We start from the raw sequence: 18,599 nt of genomic DNA, 5'->3' as shown, positions 1-18,599 counted from the left end.
AGGTGACATTTAGCACAACTAGGCATTTGCTTACAGGGCTCACACCTTGCACGTGCCACTGTGAATGCTCACCAGCTCCCTCCTCGTCTCTCCGTGGAAGAGAATTCTGTTGTCTGTTACTCAGCTCTCCTGGTGACTTGCCCTTCTAAGGAGAATTTCCTCATGGTTAGCTCTGTTTCTGGCCCTTTTCATTAAGAGTCAGAGCAATGAGTAGAGGCTGCAATCAGAGGACTGAGGACTGGGTATGGTCAGTTCGAGAGTGTGTGCATGTGTGTAAGGAGCGGCTGCATTCCCTTCTGTCTGATGAGGCCCAGTACTTGTGAGAAGGAAGAACAAAGGAGGCAAAAGAAATTGGGGTTGTGTGTGTAAGAAGAGCTTATGTACTAAGGGCAGAGGAAGGGAGCAGAGTAGAGTCCATGGGGGAACAGCCACTGTCTGTATGTCCCAAGTGGTAGAGAAGAGAAAGGACTTGAGAGACGCGTTCCTGGGCATCAAGAATTTAGCTCCTGTTGGGCTGACTGTTGGGCTGAGATAGGAGGATTGCAGGTGCCAGGTCAGCCTTAGCAACTTAGTGAGACCCTTTTTTAAAGTAGAAAAAAAAATGAAAAAAAGGAATGGGGGTGTAGTTCAAAGGTATAATACCACCTTCATGCATTAAAAAATACAGGAACGACAGTGTGTTTAGATTCAGTCCTTACTCACTTTATACTCTGTTTTCAAAAATAATTTGAGGCAATTTGGATTTAGTGGAGTGGGGAGAAATTCATTTAGGCTGCATTTTCCCATAAATAGAAAGGAAATTTGCTGTAAGAAGGAAGAAAAGGTTGAGTTTCTAGACTACATTTAGCAAACAGAAATATTCTTGGGGAAGGATACTGTAAGTTTTGTTCTCTAAGAAATTGCTCTTTTGTGCTGGCTGGAGATGGAGGTGATTTAGCCCACAGGGAGTTTTTAAGCTACAGGAAGGAGCAGTAATTGTTCAGCTTAGATAAAGAATGTGCTTTCTTCTGTCTGCCCGCCTCCTGGGGTCCAGTCGAGGTGTGCGCACTACCTGCCCAGCATTCAGGTTCCATGAGGGGATTTCTTTGAGAAGCTACACCCTCAGAATGCCAGGCAGTAAGGACTTGCAGGTCTGATCATGGACCCCTTTTTGTTGGCTCCTGGGCAGCCAGAGCAAGGCTTCTGGAAGAGAGCATCCAGAGAGTTCAGGCAAGACTTGGTGCCACCGTGTCCCGGCAAGGGCAGAAGACCTGCCCTGGTATAAGTGCTGCTGGGGGGAATGCCAAACAGCGCAGTCTGCTTAGCACAGTTGCAAGCTAAGTTGCAAGCACGCTGCCACCCAGCCACACACCCCAGCCCCCATGTCCGTATTTTTTGGACAGCCTTAAGGACAGGACAGGAAGTCCTGCATGAGGACAGGAAGTGTCAGCTGCCTTCTGATGTCTGAAACAATGCCCAGGGCAGACAGTCATTTCCTACCTATGTTTAAAAGATCCAAGGAAGGCAGCCTTCTGCCCGGGAAAGGCCTGTGATCAGATCCCCCCCCCCGACTCCCGCCACATCTTTCTTGTTCACACCGGCTTGTCTGTGGGCTGGGGAAGCCCGAGGCTTCCCTGATGGTATTGTTCACAATCCCTCAGCTGTGTCAGTGTTTCTCAGAGTGACTCCCAGATCACCACCATCCAGATTCTCTGAGGAGCTTGTGGGTGAGGCACATGCCTGGACCAAGGAGACAGGCAGCATCTCTGGGTGTGGGGAGGTGAGCATCCCCAGGAGATTCCCGTGTTCCTTGTGGGTGGAGAATCGCTGGGCCAGCAGTGGCTAATGCATTGGTCTGGGCATTGTTGTTAGGAAATTTGACACCAAGAGATCCTGGATGCAATTTCTGTGTCCTTAAGAAAGTCAGGAAGAAGGGTGATGTACCAGCTGTGAGAAGGCAGGGTAGGTGCTTCTAGCTACCTGTGCTTATTTGCTGTCACTATTGGCTTAGTACGTGTGGCACCACCATACTGTGTGAAGGGGACGAAACTGAGCGTCAGAGAGATCAGTAACTCGCTTAACATCACACAGAAGGTAGGTAGAGACCAGCTTCACCTGTCTCCTCTCCTTTTCCATTATGGTTATAAGCCCCATGTTAGAAAGACGAGTGTCTCTCAAGCATGCATGGCTGTGCAATAGAAATATAATTCAATTACATATATAATTTAATATTTTCTAGTAGCCACATTAAAAAAGTAGATAGTGGTGCATGCCTGTAATCCCAATACTTGGGGGAGACTGAGACAGAAGAATTGCAGGTTGGAGGCCAGCCTCAGAAACTTATACTCTGTTTCAAAATAAAGAATAAAAAAATAGGGCAGGGGGTATAATTCAAAGGTTGAATTCCTCTGGGTTCTATCCCCAGACCCACAAAAAAACAAATAAATAAAATAAAATAAATAAATAAAAAGGACTGGGGGTGTGGCTGAGAGCTAGAATGCCCCGAGTTCAATCCTCATTCCTCTTCCACCCTCTTCCCTATAAAAATAGTAACAAGAAATATGTGAAATTAATTTTAACCTATTTTATTAATCTGCATATCCAACTTTAAATTATTTTGATTGGTAATCACTATAAAACATTAATGGGATATTTAACATTCTATTTTTCTTCCTATCAAGTCTTCAAAATCCAGTATGTGTGTTATCCATCAGCACTATTATTATTTTACAGTTACTATTTTTATAAGGAAGAAGGTGGAAGAGGAATGAGGATTGAACTTGGGGCATTTTAGGAGCGGGGATAGTGGGGTGGTAGGAAAGGTGGCGGAATGCATACCTGAGGGCCCTTCTCCCATCCTAAACAGAGCTTCAGTTTCAGTGGAGAAAAGAAATCTTGCTTATTTATCCAGATATGATCTTGCATAAGGGGTGGAGCTTTTCCTTTTGGTGGTTGAGGGCTCAATCTTGTCACAGGAAAGGTGAAATGAAGGAATCAAAATATTTAGGGGAGAATGGGATACTGTGTATTTAAGCTGTATTTTCCCCCCAGAGGTATGGTTTTAATATTTATTTGCTGACTTAGAGTAAGAGTCTTAAAGAGTTATATAGCCCAAGGATCTAAACCTCAAATTCCTCAGTGGTCAGGCAGGTAGCAGGGGAGGGAAGATGAGAGATTACAAATCAAGTCGGTAGGAATGTTTTTCCTCTCCCTCCCCCTCAACTCCCCCCCCCTCTCTTTTGCGGTACTGGAGCTGGAACCCAAGCCCCATTTTTTATTCTTTATTTTGGAACTGGGTCTCACTGATTTGCAAAGGACTTCACTAAGTATTTGAGGCTGTCTGCAAACCATGATCCTCCAGTCTCAGCCTCCCAAATGCTAGGATTTCAAGTGTGCCTCCCCACGCCCAGTGATGTTCTTCTTTATCACAAAAATATTGTGAGTTCCTCCCTCTCCCCTTTTTTTCTGGAAATATAAGATGGTCTTTATTTTTCCTGTTGTTAATAGAAAAATATTTCTTGAGTGCATGCATCCATAATAAATGGCACCTGACCCTGGGGCCTGGGTGTTAAGGGGATAGATCTAAGCTCCAGGTCCATTTAAAGGGAGGAGCTACCATCTAGCTCCATCCATTTGCTGTGCAGGAGGGCTGTGCTACCAGATCTTGCCGATTTTAAAGGAGAATCCACTTTTTAAAAATTGTAAAATATTTAGCTTTGAAAAAGAACTTAGAAATAACTATAGACTTATAGGAAATTGCTGGAAAAAAAAGGGAAAGGTATGAAGAAGTCCTGGGTACCTGTCCCCTTCATTCTACTTCCTCCAGCGGTAACATTTGGCATAACCATAGTACAGCATCAAAACCAGGATATCTACATCACTACAATCTATAGTTCTTACTCAGATTTTACTGAGTTTGTTTGTACTTATTTGTGGGTGTATATGTGTATATTACTATACAATTTTATCATGTCCAAATTTATGTAATCATTGCTACAAATCAAGAAAATCTTTGAGCTGGGTGTGGTGACCCGCACCTATAATCCTAGAACTTGGGAGGCTGAGATAGGAAGATTGAAGGCTTGAGACCAGCCTCAGCAATTTAGTGAGACTCTATATCAAAATAAAAAATAAAAAGGGCTGGAGGTATATCTCAGAGGTAGAATGCCTCTGGGTTCAATCTCCAATTAGCACATAAATACAAAAAAGAAAGAAAACATTTAAGTTTTTTGTACAAATAAATTAAAAGCTCCATTGAGGCTTAAAAGCATACCCTGCCTGGTGTGGTCTGACTAGCTTCCAGTTTTCAACTTCTAGTCTAATCTAGCCCTTTCTTTTTTTTTTTTTTTAAAGTCATTCAGATAAAGTTCACATAACACAAAATTCACCACTTTAATTATTTTCAAGTACAATTCAGTACTTTCTAGTATATTCACAGAGTTTTGCAACCATCACCACTCTCTAATTCCAGAACATTTTTTTTTTTTTTGTCACAGAAAGAAATCCCGTATCCATTAGCGTCCACTCCTCATTCCCTCTCCCCCGCATTCCTGGTAGCCACCAGTCCACTTTCTTGCTTATAGGTTGGCCTCTCCTGGATGTTTCATGTAAGTGGAATTGTACAGTAGAGTTCCTTTTGTGTCTGACGGGGCGTTTCATCCTACAGAGGAAGAGACTCAGGGCCACAGAGGGAGAGTGATATGACTCTGATTCTCCAGGTAAAGAAAAGCTGAGTCTGTACTTGATTCAGAACTAATATTCTTTGTACCAGAGCTCTCTGCCTTTCACCATTCTAGTCTTTAGGAGGAGGAGGATGATGGTCATGGTGGTGGTGGTGGTATAAAGCTATCACTCTAGCTCCTTCTTATCAGTGGCTTCAATAAACATGCTTAACAATAGGATATTTTCTGCTACTTGTGCTAAGTGTTAAGGGTCTTTAAGGAGTCACTATGGGAATTGTTTTGAAGAAAACAGAGTACATAATTCAGTTTAATTCAGTGTGTTTATTGAACACCTACTGCATGCTAGGCTTAGGGCCAACAGGAATGAGCTAGATTGGGTGCTGACCCTCAAGGGTTGGGGGGAAGCAGGCAGATGAAAGATAATTTCAGAATGTTGAGGATAAGAATTATGACTATGGGGAAGAGAGGAAGGGCCCCAGGCCCAACCTGATGGGGAGTGAGCTTTAGGGATGGAGGGGAGCTAACAGGTAGTGAGGCAGCAGAAGGAAACTTTGGCAGGAGAGGCTGAAGCAAAAGGTTTAGACCTGTGTGGTCTTCAGTGCCGAGCTGTGATCTCATTGGGAGTGATGAAGTGGGGAGGGGTCTCAGAAATGTAGCTCAAGGGGTGAGCTTCTGAACTCAAGGGGTCAAATCCTTGAGGGTCTTGTGGTCACAGAAGGTCAGCTGCCCCCATGAATCTCTGAAGTTTTCAAGTTGAGGATCACTGAATGGAAGCAAAGCAGGAGAAGCCCAACTTGAGGACTGGCCTCCAAGAGAATACCCAGGTCTGAGCAGTCAGGGTGGGGTAAGGGTGTGCAGTGGGAGACACACTATCTGAGTCCCAACAGGGATGAGCAGAATCAAAGCAAGAGACACCAGGAGACCAGGTCCAGAGATCATGACGGAGTCAAGCTGGAGGGCATTTTTAGAGGGTTCTCAACCCCGTTCCCACCTGTCTATCCCCACCTACTTGTCCATCACCCCACTCACCAGCAACTTATTGAGCAGTTGCCATGTGTCAAGAGTTTTTGTGGTGCTGGAGTTACAGCAATGAACAAGTCAGGCAAGATGCAAGATTCCTGCTTTCCTGGGGGAGGAGGAATGGATATATAAGACAATAATGGAGCACATTAGGCTCTACAGGGAGAGTGGCTTTTGCTGGTGAGGAGTATAGGTAGTCAGTGCTGGCCTCAGTCAAGAGCAATGTGTGATTGGAGCGCTCCCTAGAGAATGTACTACCCATGACAAGAGGCAGACAGAGAGACCAGCAAATGCGTAGAGCCGTGAGAAAGAGGAGCCTCTGCCCATCTACAGGATGCGCTCCTGCTTTCTCCAAGGTATTCTCAGGGGCCGCAAAGCTGCTAGAACAGGTATCTGTGGAGATCTGGCCTTACACTGTCTTAGGACGGAGTGCAGGGAGGAAACCATCAGCTAGGGAGGAAAAATACATATCCTTGTGGAAGAAAAAGTGTGAAGTCACTGTGAATCACTTAAAGTAGGCGTGCTTTTATTTTTTAAAGGGGAGCTAAAATCATTTTGCTATTTTTCAACTAATTGTGTTGTACTTTGGGAGCTTTGTGTCATTCGGAGAACTTGGAAACATTCATTCTCCCTCCTACTGAATTTGTGGAGTAGGTGGGAGAGCTTTAAAAAGCTCCCAGAGACCCACTTTCTTCTGCCAATGGGTATGGTAGGAGGACAGCTGGGCACTGGGAGTAGAGGCAAGAGGATTTGGAAACTGGGAGCTGACCCAGCCTGGAGCATTGTGGATGCCACAGGGGTTCAAGTCCTGAGAATGTTGGTGCTGGTTACAGCTCCGGTGGGATTTGTCTTGGGAAAAAAGAATGTTCTTTTAAATGTCCAAGAGGGATTCATTTTGCATATTAGAAAGTCATCTTAAATAACTAATGCAGTATGATTAGAAAAACGAAGCATTAATATAATTACTCTGATTTGTTTTTTCCCAGTTGGTCAGCCTTGAGGCCATTGGGGGATTTTCTATCCTAGACTCTCTCGGTTTGTTGGCAAAGGAGTTAGAATTTTTGGAAGGAGAAGGAGAGAATCTTCCATGACCTCAGGAAGCAACTTCAGCCTTGGCTTTAAGACGAAGAGAGAGGGGCCAAGTCTGGGCTGGGTGGTATGAAATTTGGGGTGTGTTTTGAAAGAAACCTAACAGTTCCAAGGTGCAGTCAAACAAATATTCCTTAAAAATTTAAAAACAACACAAAAAGCAAAACAAACATCACATGGATTCTTGTGGGTTCATGAGGAAACAGTAGAAAAAAATAGAAGGGACCTGTGCTATGAAGGAGAGATATGTGTTCCACGAGAACATTTCCTGTTGGCCTAGAAGTAATAGTAAAAGACTAATGGACAATTAGGATTAATATTTGGTAGGAACAAGGGTGGTTGGTTAAGGTGGCTCTCATGAAACCAACATTGCTCTGTGTCCTTGGGATGGGATGTAGAGGAGAGGGAGTTCAAGGTCTTTGGCAGGGCCTTAAACAATACTTGTGATAGCTTTTGAAGCATCAGGCCATAGAAATATATTTTTTAAGCCAGGATATAACAGAACAGCAGAAGAAAATGAATAGATTTCTTGAAAATTGAGGCCCACAGAAGGAGGAAATTTACTTTCTTTGGCTCCCCCTACATTTCTTCCGCATATCCATAATCTTTAGTTTGAAGGGGACACCTGAGTGTGTCTGTGTTCTTCTGAAGGATGGTAATGGATTACTGTAGGCATTGCAGCTGGGAAAGCCAACCTTGGCCAGCCATGAGGGTGTCTGTCTGAAGGTCACCTGGTGGCACCTGGTTCCAGGCTGGTCCTTCAGGGAACCAGCTTACTCCAATCTGTCATCCTTGTGGTACATGGCATTTACTTTGCCATTCTTGGTGTGGGGTTGCTCAGGTGGTTATATGATGACCGCAGAGTGAGAATCTGGAAAGGGAAGTGCTCAGCCGGCTTGGCAGGTTTCCATGCATTGCATCGATCTGCAGTGTCTGACCTTCGATGGGCAGAGAGGACGTGATCAGAGTGTGTGTGCTTGGGAGCTATTCCTCGAAGGCCGGCTGGGTGACTTGGTGCCCACAGATCCTTTGATCTGCCTGCCAGAGGGAGCCTGCACAGGGGTATCAAGGTGAAGATCTGCTGTAGAGATGAGGCAGCCCCCGTAGTGTATCTGGAGGCAGTCCCCATAGTTTATCTGGAAGCAGTGGTGCTGAGCATGCGGGGGACTGCTGTAAATATGGAGGCCCCTTCACTCACCCAGTTGCCATTCTGGCTGCTGGCATTCTATCTTTTATTTATTTAAAATAATGTAGTACAGAGTAGATAAACATGCTAAGAATATGCAGCTCCCCTAAAGGCTGGATTGCCAGGTATTTCCTGGAGGATGGCTGATTGTTCTGGAGCTTCTGAGGCCTCTGGGTGAAAAATACTCTTTTGCCACTGGAAATGAGAATCATGTGGAGACTTTGAACCCTGCCAGGGCCACCGAACCAAAATCTGTTTTAATGAGTCTGGGAACTAGGAAGATTTTTTTTTTAATTTAGTTTTCTGAGTGATTTTAATTTTCAGCCAGATTTGGGAAGCTGCCAGCCAGTTACACAGCCAGGAAGCTCTTCCCACTCTTTGGAAGGACTCTGTCTCCTTGTTTCCTCATGTGGCCTTAAACCCTGAACCCTAACTGTGATCACACATGTGGCCTTTGCTCCTCTGGAAGCCCCTTTCCAAATAGTTTTTTCAGACTGTGTTCCTTGACTCTTCCTCTGCCTTGATCAGGATTATCTCTTTCTTATATATGAAGAAAACTGTGTGTGTGTGTGTGTGTGTGTGTGTGTGTGTGTGTGTGTGTGTGTTGCTGGAAACTGGGCCTTGCATATGCTGAGTACATGTTCTACCACTGAGCTGTACCCCGACCCCACTTGGGGATTTTGATGTGCTGATATTCTGGGACAAGTTTCTACTACCATGTTTCCTACAGACTCTAGAACATCAGTTGTCCCAAGGAAGTCATCAGTCGGCACCGCCAGGGAGTAGGGCTGAGATATGCTTTTGGGAGTGTGCATTAAGGGCTGTGCTTCAAGGCCAGGAAGATAGTGAGTCACCTGGCATAAGGCAGGAGGTTTTATGAGCCACTGGATGATAAGAGGGAGGCTGCTTGTACCCTTTTGCTTTTGCCTATGTTGTCCCATGGCCTGGGATCCCCACCTTCCCTCCACCAGCTTCTCCAAGGCCTGGCTACTCCCATCTGAGCTCTAGGGTCTCCTTGACTTCTGAAGGAGGAATCCTCACCTGTACTGCAGCCTGCTCGGTGCTCCCATAACATGTTGCCACCGAGGTCATCATGCACTCCCAGTGTTCTGCAGTGCCCCGGAGTGTCTGGATCTGTCTTTTATTCTGATAGAGCAATGTAAGGGTCTTAAACACTTTTATATATACTCATCACCTTGCACACTGTCTGGTATGTTATAGGGCTCAGTCAATATTGTTGAGTGAATGAATCAGTAAATTGTTTCAGAGAGTAAAATAAATAACTCCCACCATCTTAAAGTTGCTCGTTTATTATAGTGCTAGTACCTTATACATAACCTTCTTTATAGTCTTATATGTATAGTTAAAGTATATATTCAGGGAGATTTTTCTAGCAGAGTATTTCAGATAGTTTGAAACATTAATTGAGCACTTTTGAAGTAGTAGATGTATAGCATCTGGAAGGTGGCATTTTCCTTTTGTATTAAGGCACTGTAATTATTGAAAAGTGTCATAGGAAATAAACTCTTAGGGAACCTAATATAATTTACTCATATATCCTTTGGTGGCATATGAAGGGATGGCTAGCATTTTGGTAGAAGGTAGGTGGGATGCTTCAACTATATTTCCTTGAAATACTTTTCTTATAGTTTAGTATTAATTTTGAGACACATATGTGTAGACGTGTGTATTTGTTTATTATAGTCATTTTTTGTTTTGTAGTATGAGAGCGCTGTGCTGTGTTTCATAAAAGTCCTGAATTGGTAGTCAGGAGAGTGGGATTCTAGCATAAGCTCCGTTCCTTAATGTGGGAGTGGGCAAATCAGTTTCTTGTGTGAAATTGGAATGTTGTGCTTTTTCAGGGCTTACGAATGTAAGTAGCCTCTAAAAGTGAGGCTACTAATGTGAGTTGTTTGGGTTTTTTCTTAGAACCCATTTCCTTTCCTTTAGTTTTTCCACTGTTGTTAGAATCATGAGTAGAGGAAAGTATTTCAGTACTACAGAAACAACAATGTAAGAGCAGCGGTACACGGCAACCGCAGTTCACTGCGTTGAAGAAACAATAGGGAATGGTGGGGACTGTAGCATCTTTGGGCAGACAAGCCTGCCTGTGAAGGGCAGCTGCTGTTCAGCACCAGCTAGTCATTAGCAGACATGAACGTGGGCCATGTTGACAGATCTTCTGGGTTTTATTTTTTTCCTTTTAAATTTAAAGGCATTTTTATTTTAATATGTTTTTAGTAATTTTATCGGCGTATCATAATTATTCAAGCTAGTGAGATTCAAATTGACCCATTTTTATATATGCACACATCACTTATTATCTTTCTCTCTGGATCCCACCCGGCTCCCCCGACATCCCTCCCCATACGTATAGTGAGATTGGTAATGATACCTTCAGTGGAGTTTTACTCAGCCATAAAGAACAAAATTATGTCATTTGTAGGAAAATGTATGGAACTTGAGAACATTATATTAAATGAGATTAACCGGTCCCAGAAAGTCAAAGCTTATACATTTTCTTTTGCTTGTGGAAGCCAGAGAGAAAATGGGAAACAAAATAAACTTCGGATAAAAGAGGAGAAAGATCAATGGAATTGTGGAAGGAAATGGAAGGGAAGAGAAGGGGAAGGAAAACAGAAACTTGAGGAAGGAAATAAATGATGTTGTTTTTATTTTTAAGAGAAACAGGAAGTCTGGATTTTTATGTGACATCTCTGGTTTTTAAGTTTGGGCTTAGATTTTTCAAACATACCCTGCAGATGAAATATCACACCTCTGTAGGCCAGATGTGGCCCATCATGCTTTCAATCTGGGATCCTTATTGACGATGAACTCTAAAGCTCCCTTCTGCCCAAGCTTTTATGTTGCATTGGGGATCATTTCAGCGGATGAACTGAAGATTCTCCTTCTGCTGTGGGAAGTCAGGGTGGGGAGGGAGGCAGGCTGGCGGAGGATGGGAGCCTTGAGCCTAACTTGGGTACCCAGCACTTGGTGTTTGGAGGGGCCCCATGGGATAAGGTCACAGTGTCTGTGATTCATACCAAGTATTTTGTATGTCATTGCAGGACCTGGAATCTACTGGAAGAGTTTGTGAGACCCTCTCTCTGCCCAGAGCTGCAGGACCAATGCGTCTTCCTACCACTTTAAACCACTGGTGAATACGTGTTTTTTCACCCCCTTTTTTCCTTTTGCTGCAGTGAAAGGGAATATTTTCAGTTGACCATAGAACGTACTTTGCAGATGGCATATTTGGGTTCTGTCACTTTTACTGTGAGATTTTAGGTGAATTATTTGAACCCTCAGGGTCCCAAACAGAAATGTATCCTGTTCTGTTTACATTATGGTGTTGCTTACTTGAAGACTAACAAACATAATGCATGTGGAAATGCTTTAAAAGGAACGAAGTATTGGGCAAAATAAGGTAATACTATTTGCCTCTGGGGTGGACAGGACAATTCTCTCCCTCTGTCTCCATACACACTCTATTAACTTTATTAACATGCATTTTTAAGCTGGAGCTCCAGATGTAGGAAGAAATAGCTACCAAACCCAACCCACTTCTGCAGACCCCCAGTTGGGAGATTTCTGCCTTTGTTTTGCCAATGTTCATGACGTCTTCACTTGTTAATCCTGTGAGAAAAGGGAAAGCTGGGCACCTCTGAGTTAACCAGTACATTAAAATATGAATATTATTTGCACAGATATGTAAATTGGAAATGTGGGGTTTTTTTTTTTTTGGTGGTACTGGGGTTCCTGGAAACCCTTCTACCTCTGGGCTACACTCCCAGACCTATTTTTATACTTTTTTTATTTGGAAACAGGGTCTCTTAAGCCAGCACAGCTGGCTTCGAACCTGCGTGATCCTCCTGTCCCTGCCTCCCAAGTGCGGGGATTACAAGCATGCGCCACCATGCCCGGCCTGAAATGTGGGTTTTAAATACCTATTTTCTGAGACCTCCAGAGTAGCTCAAGAGATTCCTTCCTTCCTTCCTTCCTTCCTTCCTTCCTTCCTTCCTTCCTCCCTCGCTCCCTCCCTCCCTCCCTTCCTCCCTTCCTTTCTTCCTTCTTCCCTTCCTCCCTTTCTTCCTTTTTTCCTTCCTTCCTTCCTTTTTTTCTTCCTTCTTCCTTTCTTTCTCTCTCTCTTTTAACCACTCACTATAGCTGCTGTTTTCTTGAAAGGTGAATTAACTACATTTCACAATTGTCTTCCTTTTTGTTTAAGATCAGATCACATGTCCTTAATAACATTGCATTTAGTGCTGAAATGAGAATACTTGGACAGCTAGTGGATATAAAGGCCCCATGAGCTGGGAGGCAATATGCCCCATACATCTTGATTCTAGCCACTTGTAGAGAGCAGCTGGACTGTCCAGTGCTGGCGGCTTGCTAAGATCCTACCATGCAGATGGACTGTTCTTGTAACCTAGTGAGACAAATCCCAGGAGCATGACTACCTAGGGAGCATGCAGGGTGCTGGGGATGAGAAGGGCAGTCAGACAGACAGGACTGGGGATAGGGACCCAGCTCAGCCCCAGAAGCTGACTGTGCAGACAGCTGTGTCTAAGAAGACATATTAGACATCTGGTCCTAACCTAAATCCTCTGTGGCAGGCAGGGAGAGCTCTTTAGTTGGAGTCTTCAGGGAAGCAGATGGCTGCAGGTGGCAGGACATTGTATCCAGCAGACATGGGTTAATGTCTATCTGTTCCAAGGCACCACTCTGGGCACTGGGGATTTGTTAGTCTCAACACGAACAACGTGTCCACCTCTCCCTGGCGCTGGGGTTTGAGTGAGGATGACAAAAAGGCAGGCTGCCCACTTACAAAAAGGCTTGTCCCGCTCACTGCTGTGTCTCCAGCTCGTAGAATGTAGATTCCCAAGTTTGTTTGGCTCATGACCCCCTGTTCAGAAACAAACAAATAAACAAACAAAAATGTCAGTGCCCTCTGGAAGTCTACCTTCTTTAAGCAATTAAACAGAAAGATGCAGTGACAATATTGCATTCTCTTATATATCTATATTTCGTTCCAGTACCAACCCAAGGAGGTGGTATCACCCACTTTGGGAATCTAGGTCTTATAAAATACATTGTACCTGATGGGGCTCAATAAGTATTGGTATATAAATGTATGAAGCAGACAAATAAATAGAAATGTAATTTCAGGTAGTAATGAGTACTGTGAGAAAGTAAAATAAGGTGAGTGACTAGAGGGGATGTTTTTTAACAAATAGCCCAAAGGCTTCTCTCTCTCCTCTCTCCTCTCTCCTCTCTCCTCTCTCCTCTCTCCTCTCTCCTCTCTCCTCTCTCCTCTCTCCTCTCTCCTCTCTCCCCTCTCCCCTCTCCTCTCCCCTCTCCCCTCTCTCCTCTCTCCTCTCCCCTCTCCCCTCTCCCCTCTCCCCTCTCCCCCCTCCCCTCCCCCTCCCCCCCTCCCCCTCCCCCCCCCTCTCTCTCCCCTCTCTCACTGTCTCTCTCTCCCCGGCCCCCCATGGTGGGGAGAAGGAGAGATCCTGTACAGAGACCTGAATGGAGTAAAGGCATCTGGGAGGGGTGTTTCGGCAGCGGGAACAGCAAATGGAAAGGAAGGCTTTGACATGGGATGCGCTTGGCATGATAGAGGAGCAGGAAGGCAGCCAGTTGGGCTGGACTTGGGCTGGAGGTGGTTATAGGGAGAGAGGGAGGGAGATGAGATCAGAGCTGTGGGTGGGAGCCAGATCATGTAGGAAGTTTAGATTTCACTCTAAGAGCGATTAGATTACACTGGAGAAGTTTGAGGACCAGTAGTCAATATGATCTTTGTGCTTTGAAATGATTCCTCTGGGTCTTGGGTGGGGAAGAGCCTTTGAGGGCAAGAGGAGAATCAATGTTACCTGTAGGAGGTCCTTGCAGTGGTTCAGAAAAAGGTTAAGGGCATGGCCTGGACTAGGGTGGTGATGGCGACAGAATAATGTGAACGGGTCAGGCTCAGGATATATTTTGAAGGTAGAGCCTGCTGGATTGGATGCAGGCTCTGGGCAAAAAGAAGGGTCACAGATGAGCCCAGTGTTTTGGCTGGGCGAATGATAGTGCCATTTACTGAAGGGGAACCAAGGGGGTCCCTGAGGGTTCCACTGAGCCCTGTTAATTTTGAGATGCCCCATGATATTCTTGTAGAGATGTAAATAGAGTTGGCTGGGACTGGAAATGGTAGTGTTGAGAGTCATCAACATATAGATGGTGATTGAAGCTATGAGATTGGATGAGATCAGTTAGGGAGAGAAAGGGGGAGATGGATAGTATTTCAAGAAAGAAGGAAAGCGAAGGGTATATTTTTCTAAATAAAATCCCTGTGAAGAAGCTGAGTGTGGTGGCACATGCTTGTAATCCCAGCATTTGGGAGGCTGAGACAGAAGGATCACGGTTCGAGGACAGCCTCAGCTACTTAGTGAGACCCTTTGCAACTCAGTGAGACCTGAAAAAATAGGGCCGGAGGTGTAGCTCAGAGGTAGAATGCCCCTGGGTTCTGTCTCCAGTACTGAAAAAAAATCCTGTGAAGAAGTAAATGAAGATGCATGGTAACCTGTGATATAATCCCATTTTATGAAAAATGAATTATGCTAGTGAGATAACTTATATAAAAGTAGTAGCAAGCTAGGCATGGTGGTGCATGCTTGTAATCCCAGTATTTGGGAGGCTGAAACAGGAGGATTTGAAGGTTCGAAGCCAGCTTCCTCAACTTAGCAAGACCTTGTTTCCAAATAAAAAATAAAGTAGGGCTGAGGGTGTAGCTCTGAGGGTGTAGCTCTGAATTCAATCCCCAGTCCCTATCCCTGTTCCTGTCTCTGTCTCTGTGTCCCTGTCTCTCTGTCTCCCTGTCTCTGTCTCTCTCACACATACACACACACACACACACACATACACACACACAAAGTAATAATAAAGTCTCACCTTGAATACAAAGTTTGAAATACTATGACTCTTCCAAATCATCATTTTAGAATTGCATAATTTTAAATCTGATTGGCTGACAGAATTGTAAACTGCTTCTGCGCAATTGGGACCTGGCTGTGCCTTTGGCTGGCAAACGGAGAGACCAGCGTCCTTGGCCAGTACCCCGTAAACCACATCGTTCTGTATATGAGCTGGAACGTCGACAGCTGTTTTGATGACTCAGTTTAATTCACAATTCCTATGTTTCAGACTTTTTCATCCTCTGGTTACATCATCCAGAAGTTCATTAACTGAAAGTTAACTCTGGGAAAAACATGCCTGACAGTCAGTAAAGTTGCACCCTGAGTTAGATGTGATAAAATTCTATGGAGAAGGCCAAACAGGCAGCATGCTTCACAATTTCAGATATATTTAGGTTAGCCTCAAAATAGCAAGGATAAATGCTGTTGGATAAAAAGCAAATGTAGGCCAGGCATGGAGATGCATATCTGTAATCCTACTACTTGGGAGACTGAGACCAGAGGATTGCAGGTTCAAGGCCAGCCTCAACAACTTGGCAAGACCCTACTAAAACAAAGCATAAAAAATATACTGCGATGGTTGTAGTTAATGTATGTGTTTCAGGTTCCACCCGTTCGCTCAACCAGTATTGACTGATAAGAGAATATCAGTTCATGGACATTTTCATCTGTTTCTGAGCTTCTGGCATAAAATGCTCTGTATTGGTTTTGTTCTTCCCTTTTCCTACCGGGCTCTTTAGTTTTCCCATTTCAAGCTTGCTGGCGAGTTTCTTCAGTCATGCTACCTACAGCCCCCATAGATGTTTCTGCCCCTTTCCACCCATGCGGGCTCCAAAGCCCGCTGGCCTCCTCCCTCTGACTGCCCTCCTGAGCCTCTCACTGTAGCCCCACCCTTCCTCAAGGCTCTTGAAAATTCTCAAGATTTCCTTCTCTGGAAACATTTGACTCCCCAGCCCCACCTGGTCTCCCCAGGCCTCCTGCAGATGTGATGACACATCTGTGCACTCTTAAGGGCAGGTGAGAAGCAGAGGTTCAGAATCCCTCGTACAACCAGCAGCCCTAACTTGCTTTTACACGGGTTTCAAGACCCTTGATTTTCAGGGGAAATATTCTGAATGGAACTTCTGGAGTATCTAATCTCAGCAAACAAGCACCCATTGTGTGGTGTTGTGTGTCTATGACCAAGGGCGATGGCGCAGCGCAGACTTCACTGGAAGGGTATTCACGATGCTTGCCATCAACCCTGGTTTTTGTTGTCTTTTCTCACAGAGAGGAACCTAAGTAAAATTTTAAATGAATGAAGCGTCCTGGCAATTTTAGGGGGAGGGTTTCTGCTCCCTCCCCTCTTCCTCAGTAATTTCAGGGATAAAAAAAAAAAAAAAAAGGAATAGAACTTTAGTGGCAGCTGGCCATGGTGGGGCATACCTGTAATCCCAGTACTTGGAAAGCTAAAATAGGAAGGTCACAGGTTCAAGGCCAGACTCTGCAATTTGGGGAGGCCATTTTCAAATTAGAAAATAAAATAGGGCTGTGAGTATAGCTTGGAGGTAGAATGCCCCTGAGTTCAATTCTCTAGCAAAACACACACACACACACACACACACACACACACACACACACTTTAAATTGATAGCATTATTATGCGTTCCTTTTTAAAAGGATGATACTAATATCCTTTTTACTCTTTTGTTTGTTTTTGGTACGAGAATTATACCCAGGGGCATTCTACCTATGAGCCATACACCTAGCCCTTTTTATTTTTTGTCTTGAAACAGGGTCTTGCTAGGTTGCAGAGAGTCTTGCTACATTTCGGAGGCTGTTCTTGAACCTGTAATCCTGTCTCAGCCCTCCAAGTATAGAGATTACAGGCATGTGCCACCATGCCAGGCTCCTTCCTCAGCCTTATTTATTTATTTAGTGTACTGGAGATTGAACCGGGGTGTTCTACCTCCAAGCTACATCTCCAGCCCTGTTTTATTTTTATTTTTAAACAGGGTCTTGCTAGGTTGATGAGGATCTCACTACTTGCTGAGGCTGTCCTCAAACCTGTGATCTTCCTATCTCAGCCCCCCCACCCCCGCCCAGATACTGGGATTACAGGTGTGCACCACCACGCCCAGCTCCCTTTTTATTTGGAAACAGGGTCTTGCTAAATTGCTGGCACTAGTCTTGAACCTGCTTGTCTCAGCCTCCCAAGTACTGGAATTACAGGCATGAAGCCCACACTTTTTAAACAAGCAGGAAATTGTATCACATTTGCTGGCCATGTGCAAAAACAAGATATTCTCTCCTTTTCCACCTAGTAACTATTGTGAATAAATAGAGTGCAATGTATTTTTGTCTCCCCTTTTTTTCTCGGGTTGAGGAAGTAAACATTACATAGTAGTACTTGGAGTTGTCACTGAAACAAGAAGAGGTCATCATCTCCAATGACTACTGCATGTCACAGGGCAAAATCATCCACCCCAGTTGTTCCAGGGACTGACTTTGACAAGGCACCATCTGATGCCTACTTCTCAGAGGTGCCCTGGGTCTACAGTCTCCTTATCCACTGAGATGACTCATTCCGTTTTCCTCACTGAGAGAGAATGTCTCTAGTCTGCTGATTATGGCATGGATTTTTAAAAAAAAATGGTTTCTGCAGAGGTATGCTTCAAGAAGCAACTCTATTTTTTGTTTTTGTTGAATTCACATGCTTCAACTTTCACGGATACTATGAATTAGATATTGGTTCCTAGGCTTTGGGGAGAAAAGGCCAGGAACCCCGTACAGGTGCATGGGGCGTACACGGCTTGCTCAGGAGGTGACATTCCGCTGCTCAGCTCCCATGTTTAGTCACACACCATTCTAAATGTGGCTGCTTCTGGGGAGCTCTGTGCGGCAGGCACCCACTCTAGATACTTTTCTGATTAGACAGAAAAAGATCACTGCATAGTTGTGCTTAAGCTTAGCAGCCTAATTTCAATGCAATTTGTAACTTCTGGAATTGTCCTCATGTGGACTCAAAGGCTGGAAATACTCTCTCATATGAGTTAGCTGTTGCTTTAACTTAAAAAGTAAGTGGAGGAAATTTCATTTATCTCAGGTTCCTTTATTCCTTCTACAACCCCCATCTCTGACCAAGAGAAAAGCTGTGTATATAGAGGATGCAGATGGAGACCAATATTTATTTTCAAGTAGAATTCCTGTCTCTGCACATCGGATATGTTCCCTGAGCTCATCATGCATATGGCATGTTGCCTTCTGTACTAGCTGCCCCAAAACACCAGTTTTTAAAAAGGTTTTGAGGTAAGGCCCAGAATTTTAAAAATCAGAAAAAATTACATAATTTTATTTCTAGCTGCTTCTGAAACACTCAAATCTCTGTCAATATTTGGGCCATATACCTGCGTGGGACAGTGGCAGGACCACCAGCACCTGAGTTTCAATTTGCTGTAGCCCCTAAACCACCCATGTGTGGCCTGTTTGGACCTCTTAGGCTTTTGGTTTTGTAACTCCTGACTTACTGTTTTAATTTAAAATCTTATTCATAAAACCAAAGGGGTCATGAGATTCAACAAACAGTTTTGTTATTCCCACTTTTAAAATTTTCTTTGTGGTACGGGGATTGAACCCAGAAGTATTCTTCCTCTGAGATACAACCCTAGCCCTTCTTTTATTGTTTTTTTTTTTTAATACAGTAGTGTTTTTCTA

The sequence above is a fragment of the Muscardinus avellanarius genome (assembly GCF_963383645.1).
Source record: "Muscardinus avellanarius genome assembly, chromosome: 4".
Taxonomy (NCBI): Eukaryota; Metazoa; Chordata; class Mammalia; order Rodentia; family Gliridae; genus Muscardinus; species Muscardinus avellanarius.
Note: the sequence above shows the minus strand (reverse complement) of the source record.